Genomic DNA, 11,368 nt, shown 5'->3' with positions numbered 1-11,368 from the left:
TATGCAATGTTCATAGTTTTTTTATATTGTTATCGAACTTTATTTACATCATATCCCTAATAGTCTAAGGCATTACACCATTATTAGCCATACTACGCTACAGTTATCATTAAAAACATACTGTGTTTGACATTTAATAATACACCTTCCTTTTGTTCTTTTTACTTTTCATTTTTCTCACATTATAGATGTACGGGAACTGTAGTCGCTCACCGAAGCTGCAAAGTCTTTGCTGCATTTCAGCTGCCACCTAGCAAACCTCCTGATACGAGCAGCACGATTTCGTGAAAATTTCCGAGCCACAAAGACGATAGACCGGTTCATCGTTATGCTGTAAGAGGGCTGGGCACCACTGAGGAGCAAACGACTCAAAAAATAACCCACAAACTTAAAGCAATGGACTCCATTGTGCTTAGCGCAGCTCTTACTGTTTATTTTGAGTACGTCGCACTATAATGACGTAAACAGGCTTGGGTACGGATGCTAAAAATGCAGTGTGAGTGTCGGCCGTTGGGGTAGAGGGGAGGGGCGCAATCGTGCTTCGGCCCAGTTCAGGGCAACTGCACATAATGTGAGTACACTCTGAAAGACTGGTGCTAGCTTATCTAAAGGACATCACTCTTGATGGACGATGGGACTGCATTATACCCTACAACATCTGGACAAACCAGGGAACTACGCAAGGATTCTGTTTGTGGACTTCAGTTCTGCCTTTAACACCATCGTCCCATCACTGCTTGAGTACAAACTGGCCCAGCTCTCTGTTCCTAGCTCTGTCTGTCAATGGATCACCAGCTTTCTGACAGATAGACAGCAGCTAGTCAGAATGGGCAAAATCACATCCGACAGCCGCACCATCAGCACTGGTGCCCCCCAGGGATGTGTTCTTTCTCCACTGCTCTTCTCCCTGTACACCAACGACTGCACTGCAAAAGACCCCTCCATCAAACTCATTAAGTTTGCAGACGACACTACTGTTATCGGCCTCATCCAGAACGGTGACGAGTCTGCATACAGACAAGAGGTGGAGCGGCTGGCGTTATGGTGCAGATACAACAACCTGGAGCTGAACACGCTCAAAACAGTGGAGATGATAGTGGACTTCAGGAGAAACTCCCCTGCACTCCCCCCACACACCATCATGAACAGCACTGTGACTGCAGTAGAGTCATTCAGGTTCCTGGGCACCACCATCTCAGGATCTGAAGTGGGACATTCATATAGACTCTATTGTGAAGAAAGCCCAGCAGAGACTGTACTTCCTTCGTCAGCTGAGGAAGTTCAACCTGCCACAGGAGCTACTCGTACAGTTCTACTCAGCTGTCATCTGATACATCCTGGTCGGCGCTTCAGAGCACCAAGCACAAAAACAGCCAGACACAGGAAAAGTTTCTTTCCTCAGGCTGTCTACCTTATGAACAGTTAAATATTCCCCTACTGTGCAATAAATGTGTGCAATACTTTCTCATACGCACTTATACACAGCACCTTAAAACAATTTACAATACAAAAGATAAGATTAGATTAGATCCAACTTTATTGTCATTACACATCTACAGGTGCAAGCAAGTGCAGGATACAGGTATAAGTTATAAAGTGCAGTTATATAAAAATTATGGTGATATTTACAGATGGATGTACTACGAACATTATATACAGGTTGTATTTGCTATGAACAAAGATTTACAATAATGAATATATGTACAGGATGCTATTAATAATCAGAAGTGTGCAGATAGATAAACAATTACAAATGTAAATGTACAGTGGGTATGTACATAATTAGAAATGTCCATGTACAGTGGGCATGTACACTACCATTACTTTCTCATTCGCATTTGTACACAGCACCTTATAACCTGTATATTTACCAAGGTTATAATAGTTTTGGATTTCTCATTAGTTTTAGTTTCTATTTCGTTTTGACTTTTTGTTTTCAAATTCAGTTAGTTTTAATTAGTTTTTAGGTGTAGATTTACTAGTTTTTATTAGTTTCTATATTTTGAAATTTAGTTTTAGTTTAGTTTTTATTAGTTTCAGAGTCATGATGACTGAAAATATTGACCTTCCAGTGTCAGCATTCCAAAGGCTTGCTTTTGCTTCTCCTTTGGACTTGTGCACTCCTGCCAAAATATGCAACCCAATGTAGATGTGACGGGTGGCAGGTGGGCGGATGGAGGTAGACCCCCAATTTAATAATAATTACGCCAATTTACCCGACTACGTTACTTTGGGAATCTCACCCAAAGAATTTCAAGAGTTCACACTTAGATATTGTTTGACAACTGTTAGCAGGTTTGGCATGCTGTCCCGGGAGAGAACCCTGAGCTCGGAGATAGGTGAGCCCAGGGCTCCCGCCTGGTCCATAGAGCATATGCGGGGAGTACGAGATCAGGTGGTTCTCGAGAGCTCCCCGTGGTAAGAGGTAGAAAGGAGGAGGAGATGGGGTGGATGGGGGGTTTCTTCGGAAAATGAAGATAAGAGAGTAGTTCTAGCTAGGCTACTTATAGTGAGTTGGGGTTAATCTGATTGGCTAACTAGTGAATGTAGATGAGTGGCCAGCTGCAGTCAATCATATGACGTGCTCCTCTCGAAATTAGTTTGAAAACTTCACTAAAATACACGCAGAAGTTCGCTCCACCAAATAGAGTCAGAGACATTGGCACAGTACAAAAATAATCTCTTTATTAACAAGTCTTGAATAAAAACATGATTAAGACCAACATTGCCACATTGACACTGTAGTTCGTAAAATTATAAATCGTGCCCAAGGGCCAGAGCTCACCAGCCAGGGAAGGTGGCCAGACAGCACTTCATGCAAGTGAAAACACCGCACTCCACTGTGTAAAGGGCACACGCACACACACAAACAAACACACAGTGATCACTGTGAGAAAAATCCTATAAAGCACCTATAATATTAGCCTTCCGTCCTCGGAGCTCAGGCCCTGTCACAAGCGAACAAGTCAGCTCAGACCAACGTGCTGTAATCAAACCAATAATCCAGCCTTATCTCACGAGAAAACATAAGTATTTTACGTTTTGACAGTTTAGTGGCTAATTCGAACGAGTTCAGTCGTACAAAATGGTACGATTTTAAAAAGGAGGTGTGGCACCTAACCCCGCCCCTAAACCCAACCGTCATTGGAGGATGAGCAAATCGTACTAAATTGTACGAATTAGATCGTACGAATTCGTACGAATTAGCCACTAAAAAAAAGTTACGAATTGTCGTGAGATTGTGTTGAATAATCACAATGTACACAAGAAAGAAATTATAAAAATGAATTCATAATGAAAACAAAAAGTCAATTAAATCCCACCTTAAACAACAAAAAGAGGAAACGAAGTTCAATCTTAAGCCAAATGAATTACTAAAGGAAAATAAACCAAAAATCAATAAGACTAAACAAAATTCAAGTATCAAGAAAATACAGGGCCCCAGTAAACCTTCATAAAAAGGCACAAAATGTATAGAAAGATCTCAAAAAAAAAAAAAAAGCTGGATAAATACATTTAAATACCGGAAATAAACTAATAAATCCAGCCAAAACAAATAAACAAAAATAGAGAATTTCACTTTATAAGAATGTATAAATAAACCAACAAAAACGGAATTAGTGAAACAATCCTTGTGTAAACCAAAATAGCAAACTAAATCTGGAAAACAGGATATAATTCAGGAAAACTATTTAGGAAAATATTAAACAGAAAATCAAGTTAGGAAAACAGGACAGCACTGCAGCCGCAAATAGAATGCGGAGCGCCTGACAGGAGCTCACGTTACAGAATGCCACCCATTCTATAAACAAAGAAATAAAACCATTATGGTATCAAATTTAAAATCTCCTATTAGGCAACTTGCAACTACATCTGAACACCTCCAACTCGACAAAGGGGATCGAGGTTAAATCAAAGGCAGATATCACATAGTTTTCAGTCAAACAGCCGGCACAGCAATCAAACAGCCACACACCTGCGTCTGGTTCTCGCAGCTGAGAAAAGGAAGTGGGCATACAGCGTTCCCAGATCAATCGCATTTACCACAACATTAAACTACTGAGACAATGCTTCCTTACCGTTTCCAGTCTCTACACTCACTTTAGCCTTGGCAATCACAGCAAAACAATTTAAGCAAAGCAATATCCAACCCGATTAGTCTTCCAAGTGCCCTCAGCAGGTTCGGGAAGTGACGGAAGCACGTTCACGGCGCCGCAGCTCATCAGGTGACACATTCCAGGTAGCAAATGTTTTCCCCTTTTTATAGGCCAAATGCCGTTTGGTGATAGGACGGAAACAAAGACCCCTAAATTAATGACGCTGTGCAACTAATTATCTCTCCTGGCACATTGGCTTGCAAATCAGTCACATCAAAGTTTTTCCAGCTGTCCCCATAGACTCTCCTCCCCTTTAAGTTTATCATTTCAAGTATATAATGTTCAATTGATGGTGCACTGAAAAGCTGATATGCTGATTTTATGTCTTGAACATGACTGACAGCATATCTGCTGGGCCCTGCAACCATTTTGATGACATTAGCAGCACTAAGTCTACCCTGTCGTTCTAGGGGTGAGCTGGACCATAGTAATTTTCCATTTTTGGAAGGTAATGTGTCTGCTGGTGGTTGAGAGACAACAGGAGGGTCAACACTAAGAGTTTCATTCTCATCTAAGGAGGATGCCTCGTGATCAGGGTCCTCCTCAAGATTATCCTGTCTCAGACACATTCTCCTCTATGTCACTTTCACTCTCACTGACAGAAAACTTTTGCTTAGAGGCCATTTTCAATTGAGAGTGCTTAAAAAGAGAGACCACAGAGCACAAAGAGTAACATTTTAGAAAGCTTTATGTGCAAGCTTTTATATTATATTATTAATATTATTATTTTTTATAAAATACAACCCTGCATCATTTCATTCATTGGTTTCATATTCAATTTAGAGTTCAAATTCAGGAAAAAACAAACAAACTTTCTTTCATTATGGATTTGAAATACAACATTTTTCAAATGTTTTGAATCGTATATTCTATCAGTTGTGTGTTGTTACGTTCGATACATTTGGTATGTTTTGTTGAAGATATATAGTAAATTAGATGCACAGGTCTTGATATGAAGTTCTCAAATTTAATTGACATGACTTTATTTTGTTATCATAAATAAATCCCATTTATGCTCCAGCTCTGTGTCCACACTGCCCACATGGAAAAAAAGAAACACTAGCTGAATTAAACTATATTATAGTGTATAGTGCATATATCTATCTATATATATATGTTTATTTACTATACTAATTTATTGTTAATGAATGTTGGATGATGAAATGTAACCTGATGGAGGCCAGTGATGTGTGAACTGAATGTGGGGACTCTAAAGTCAAACTAAATTCAAGTGTTAATGTCTAGTTTGTCTTCAGTTTAACTCCTAAATACTGAACAGAAAAGGAAAGCCCACTGCTGGTCTTTATTTAGACATGCACAAAAAGCACTTCTGTTTCTTGAAATCATGTGACATACAACAAAGCAAAGGTATCTGTGACTCTGGAGCACAATGCGTAATGAGAACACGCATTAACAAAAATGTTTCATTAAACTAAAAAAAGAAGAAAAAAAAAACAATGCAAAGAGACAGACAAGGAATATTTTGAATTCACTTGTTCACCACACTCTCTGTGCTATAATTTCTGTGTTTAGTTTGGCTATACACTAATTAAAGGACACCATGAATAAACAGCCAACCCGTTAAAACCGACCAGTAAACTTCTTATCCATATATACAAAAAAATAATAAAAATAATAATAATAATCTCTGAGGCTGTGTTTGGTATGATTTGTTGAAGATATACAGCCAAACAGTAGAATATTTTGGCTAATATTTTAGTGAATTCATTCATTGTCCTTCGGCTTAGGCTCTTTATTCATCAGGGGTTGCCACAACCGCCAACTTCTCCAGCATGTTTTACACAACGGTTGCCCTCCCATGCTGTAACCCACTACTGGTTACTACTGGTTAGTACTGGTATTAGTTTACTCAATTCCACTATGGCACATGTGTTTGGACTGTGGGGGTAACCGGAGCACCCGGAGGAAACCCACACCAACACAGGGAGAACATGCAAACTCCACACAGAAATACCAACTGACCCAGCCGAGGCTCAAACCAGTGGCCTTTTACTGAAAGGCGATCATGCTACCCACTGCGCCACCGTGTCACCTTTGTGTATTTACTGTGAACTTATTTTTAAACAAGACCTTTTTTCTTAAAATCTGCAAAAAACTCTTGGAAATATGATGGTCATTTTTGGAAATATTTTCCATTCGGTTCCTACTGTAATTAAATTTTTTAAAATAAAATCCTAAAATGGCAGCACAATTGTGCCACACAGGTTGGCTGTATTCAGTGTACTGAATGTTTCAATCTTTACTAAACTCATAGGTTGTTATATGATTGGTTGTATGAATTAAAAAGTTTCACTGTAGTTTAAAATGAAACAAACTCTTACCTGATCGGTGCGTCATGTTAATCGCCAAAAGTTTAAAGGTAAAGCTGCGGTCACACTTGACTTTTCTTCCCATAGACTTCTATTCATACGCACACGAATGCGTCAGACCGGAAACGCAGGGTCATGCGTCATGTTTCGCAAGTTGGTGCGGTGCAAAGTTCAAGCTTGGTGAACTCTGACCTGCGAAATCGCATCACTTGACTGCGTGAGATCAATCGAGGATCAAAACAGGACCTCTCTGCACAGAAATTTAAAACATGGAGCAATCACTCGCTTCATTAATGTCTAATCATCTTGTTTAATCCCGCCCCTTTTCGCAGCGCCGTACGACAGGTGTGACCGTAGCTTAAATCTGAAAGGGAATATTTGATTGACAAAGAAAAGGGCAGGTGAAACTAATCTGCGTCATGGTTGATTAAAAGCACAGGTACATGCAGAATTGTCCAGCTTCAGCATATATAAATTAGTATAATAGCAATATGTGTACCTCCAACACAATCTCACGGCAATTCGTAACTTTTTCATTTGGTGGCTAATTCGTAGGAATTTGTATGATCTAATTCGTATAATTTAGTACGATTTGCTCATCCCCCAATGACGGTTGGGTTTAGGGGTGGGGTTAGGTGCCACGCCTCCTTTTTAAATTCGTACAATTTCATACGACTGAACTGGTACGAATTCATACGAATTAGCCACTAAACTGACAAAACGTAAACTACTTACGTTTTCTCGTGAGATCAGGCTGGTACCTCACAATTAAAGTGATAAAAACAAAAGGAAGACCAGGCTGCAACACTGGTTTCTAATCCAAAATGTGATAGAAACTCTAAAACATATATTTTTAAAAGTAATCTGATTTTTAGGTTTACTATATGGGATGAAATATGTGTACTTTAGGAAATAGAGAGTTGTGCTGTTAAATAATTAATTTAGGAAATAATTTTAAAATAATTTAAGAAATAATGTTTTTATTCATTCATTCATTTTCTTTTCGGCTTAGTCGCTTTGTTAATCTGGGGTCGCCACAGTGGAATGAACCGCCAACTTATCCAGCACGTTTTTACGCAGTGGATGCCCTTCCAGCTGCAACCCATCTCAGGGAAACAATCACACACACTCATTCACTACGGATAATTTAGCCTACCCAATTCACCTGTACCTCATGTCTTTGGACTTGTTGGGGAAAGCGGAGCACCCGGAGGAAACCTACGCGAATGCAGGGGGAACATGCTAACTCCACACAGAAACGCCAACTGACCCAGCCGAGGCTCGAACCAGCGACCTTCTTGCTGTGAGGTGACAGCGCTACCTACTGCTCCACTGCATCGTAACTTAAAGTAAATTTAAATTTGTCAAACATCAATTACAAAATGTAAATGTTATTATGAGCTTTAACAACCTTTAAGCTTGTTATACTCCAAGTGCAGTCTCAGCCAAGATGATCTGGTTCTGCATGAACAGCACTCAAAACCTTTTTGTGTTAGATTATGACACATTTGAAGGGAATGAGCAAACAAAAGGAAAACAAGACTGGAAGCACCACACAAACTGACAAACGTCAAAAATATAGCAGGGATCAGAAAATACGCTAAGCACAGCCTAAGTATCTGATTGAATTTTTAAAAAAGTGCAGAAAATATCACCAGATACTTTAAGTACTGTTTAAATGTCAGCTGGTTCTGTTGTTTAAATATGGCAGCCTCTGACTATACTAATTCATCTCAGATCAACTTTAGATCTTCTTTAGATCAACTTACATTTTGCGGCTGAGGTCTGTGTGCGGATGTAAACCCATTGGTCCAACATCCACCATCTCAGAATCACAGGGCTTTTCTTTGTCAAAATGTAGTCACTGATAATGTATGATAGATTGAAATGCAAAACCTAATAAAGGCTTGTCATTATGTCTGTAAATGCACTTGTGATCAAATGGATGATGCCATTGTTTTGTGATGATGTTTATATATTTACACAGATCTGTACATGAAGCAGTGAGATTCACAATGTCAAATCGAAGAGCTAATTATCAAATGCCACATAAATAAATATTCTACATAGTAAGGACCACAACACTAATGGTAGCACTTTATTTTGCAGTACAGTTACTTAATGTGTCTCTAAAGTAAGTTTAATGTAATGGAATAAATTCCATAGAGATTACATAATAAAAAGTGAGTTAAATGAGGTCTACTAGGGTTAAGGTTAGTAGGACTACAGACAGTACCTAGTATTGCCCAGTTGGTGAAATTACTATGACATGCACAGATGTGCTCTAAATATAATCATAAATCTCAACATGTCCATTTACACCAAAGAGAGTAGACTGCCTTCTCCAAAAGCTGTTTTTCTCCACAATGTCAACTCATGGAGTTTAAAAATACTTAATATTCAGTTACAGTGGTTTTATAGGCTCTCTTTGTGTAACTATTGGATTATATGTGTAGGAGTTGACATTTACTGATCTGTTTTCCTCCACTTATAATAACCTATAATAAACACAAGTCAGAGACTTGTCTGAAAGTCAGAAACAGGTTGAAGAGATTAGACTCACAAAGACAAGAAACAAAGCAAGAAGGAATGCAGCGAGCAGAGATGAATAAGAGTGAGAGGATAATAGATGTGCAGAGCTGAAAACACAACAGGAATGATTAACGTTTAAGGGTGTGTGAAACAAAGATCAAAGATAATGACGAGCAATGAACTAGATGTTATCTCAAGGCTCGGTCAATAGTCTTGATAATCAGCATCACAACTGAGCAAACAGGAGACTCAGAACATCATACTTTCACTTCCGATGTCTAAGAGTTGGTTAAAGGTTTTGGAGATCTAACTGTGAATGAATGCATGCTCAAACTAATTTATTACTCCAAATAAAGACTCCATTTAAAAGCTAGATTTATAACAAAGTCCTAAAACTGCCCATGAACATTATTCAATGACCAAAATATGGTATTGTTGTACTACAGAACAAAAAATGTGTATACCAAACAGATAATAAAAGCCCTCTGCTGGTCTTTATTTAGACATGGACAAACAGCACTTCTGTTTCTTGAAATCATGTGACATACAAGAAAGCAAAGGTATCTGTGACCGTTTATGAAATTGAGATATACCATTCATAAACTGACTGCTGAATAAATAAGCTTTTCATAAATGTATGGTTTGTTCATAAGACATAGAGCATCATTTATTTATTTAGCTCTTTTAAAGTGTTTCACATAAATAAAATACAACAAAATAAAAACTATTATTGATTTGAAAATAAAAACACAATAAAGCTTTATGTATAAACACAACAAACATTTTAAAATGTCTCCAAATCAAACTTTCCATACTTCAAAACCCACAATAGTAAATGTTTTCAGCTGAGATCTAACATTTTTGCACCATTCTGTTTCCTTTGGTTTTAGTCCTGAATAATTTGTTTTGTTCTGCTAAACGCAAAAGAAGATATTTGGAAGAATGTACAGACCCTTAACTGAATGGGTACTGAGCTCTGTTTGGTTACTGACATTCTCCAAATATCTTCTTTTGTGTTCAGCAGAATTGGCAAAGTTACCTTAAAAGATGTGTCTTTAACAATGTGTGTCATAGTATAACCAGCAGGAGCTGGTGAACTGAATTTGATGAATGTTCAATGTGTTACCATATATTTATTAACTATTTTATCAAATATAAATGACCTTGAAGATTTTCTTTATAGTTATAAATATTACGCAAAATCAAGTATTTTCAAGGGGGATGTGTTCTGATGTAACCGGGTGGAGGTGAATAAAACGTTCTCAACAACAAAGAGCACAGTACACACAATGATCAAGACTGTGCTTTAAAAACAGCTTAGACCTACATAAATTGGATAAGACATTTAACAAAAAACTAGACTTGAAAACTGATGCAGGTTTACAGAAACTCTAAACAGAATCTTAAAGTCTGCATGAAATCAAAATGTATAATGTGTATTTTGCTAGTGTACATGGTTAACCTTAACGTAAATAATTATTAAAATTGTAATTTTGCATTTATTAATGTGCTGAATTAGTTCTATTTATTTGTAGCTTTTTTAAATTAAACCGGATAATTACAGAGTGATAGTGTGTAAACAGGTGTGGGTCAGGGCAGGCCACATAAAATGAATAGACACTAAATATAAGCAAAGGATTTGGGGTGAAAACAGAGAGGATCCACATGCAGTTTTATTTAGAACTGTCTGGTAGTCAATGATCAACAGGTACAAAATGTATCATGAGGGTAATCCAGAAGCGTAGTTGAGGTCACAGGCAATGGAGTGAATGGGCAAGGGTCAAACATGGAAAGACTAAACAGGGAGAACGCTTCGTAATGTTACAGTTAAACGACAACACTCAGTCAAGTGTGTGAGAATATAAGCAGTATACACTGCATCCGGAGAGTATTGATAGCGCTTCACTTTTTGAACTTTTTTATTTTTATGAGGGAGTACAGCCATTTTCAGATCTACCCAGAGATGATCAATAGGATTTAGGTCTGGGCTTTGGCTGGGCCACTAAAGGACATTCACCGAGACATTCACCGAGACATTCACCACTCCATTGATATTTTGGCGGTGTGCTTTGGGTCATTGTCCTGCTGGAAGATGAACCGTCGCCCCAGTGTGAGGTCAAGAGCACTCTGAAGCAGGTTTTCATTCAGGATGTCTCTGTACATCGCTGCATTCATCTTTCCCTCTATCCTGACTAGTCTTCCAGTTCCTGCTGCTGAAAAACATCCCCACAGCATGATGCTGCCACCACCATGCTTCACTGTAGGGATGCTATTAGCCTGGTGAGGAGAGCTGCGTGGTTTTCTCCAAACATAACGCCTGGCATTCACCCCAAAGAGTTCAATTTGAGT

The sequence above is a fragment of the Danio aesculapii genome, chromosome 3 (genome assembly GCF_903798145.1).
Source record: "Danio aesculapii chromosome 3, fDanAes4.1, whole genome shotgun sequence".
NCBI classification, from domain to species: domain Eukaryota; kingdom Metazoa; phylum Chordata; class Actinopteri; order Cypriniformes; family Danionidae; genus Danio; species Danio aesculapii.
Note: the sequence above shows the minus strand (reverse complement) of the source record.